General features: G+C 25.5%; 1 protein-coding gene across 1 annotated transcript in view; it reads right to left on the bottom strand.

Annotated features, from left to right (window-relative positions):
• The window catches only part of LOC119586440, a gene marked incomplete in the record, with an annotated part of 52,503 nt that overhangs the window by 3,474 nt on the left and 48,551 nt on the right, over positions 1-478 (bottom strand).

Consider the following 478-nt stretch of genomic DNA (forward strand, 5'->3'; position numbering starts at 1 on the left):
CTAATTCTAGGAGAATATCTGCTCATTTATAATAAAAATACAGAGCAAAAATATGGACATCATGAACAAATGTACTCATTATACTCATACTTCCTAGTAGATTTACAATGTTAGATAAAAAAAAACAAAGGTATGCTAGCAAAATAAATAGATCAATTAATTAATATTACTTCATATGATTAATATTATATACCCTTTATTTCAAACACATGTAAGACTGACTAGAAAATATTCTCAAAAAACACAAAATAGACTACAAAAGAATCAGCAAAACAAATCAGAGACAAACAAGACTACAAAAGAATCAGCAAAACAAATCAGAGACAAACAAATACTTAACCAATATCATGCACTGATACTAATAAAACAGTCTGAAAAATGAAAATAAAAAAGACAAAACAAATCACATCAAAATACTCAAAGACAGAAGAAACTTACAACTAAACTGAAGAGAAAAAGAAAAAGAAAAAGAAAAAAA

This window comes from Penaeus monodon, chromosome 21, assembly GCF_015228065.2.
Source record: "Penaeus monodon isolate SGIC_2016 chromosome 21, NSTDA_Pmon_1, whole genome shotgun sequence".
NCBI classification, from domain to species: domain Eukaryota; kingdom Metazoa; phylum Arthropoda; class Malacostraca; order Decapoda; family Penaeidae; genus Penaeus; species Penaeus monodon.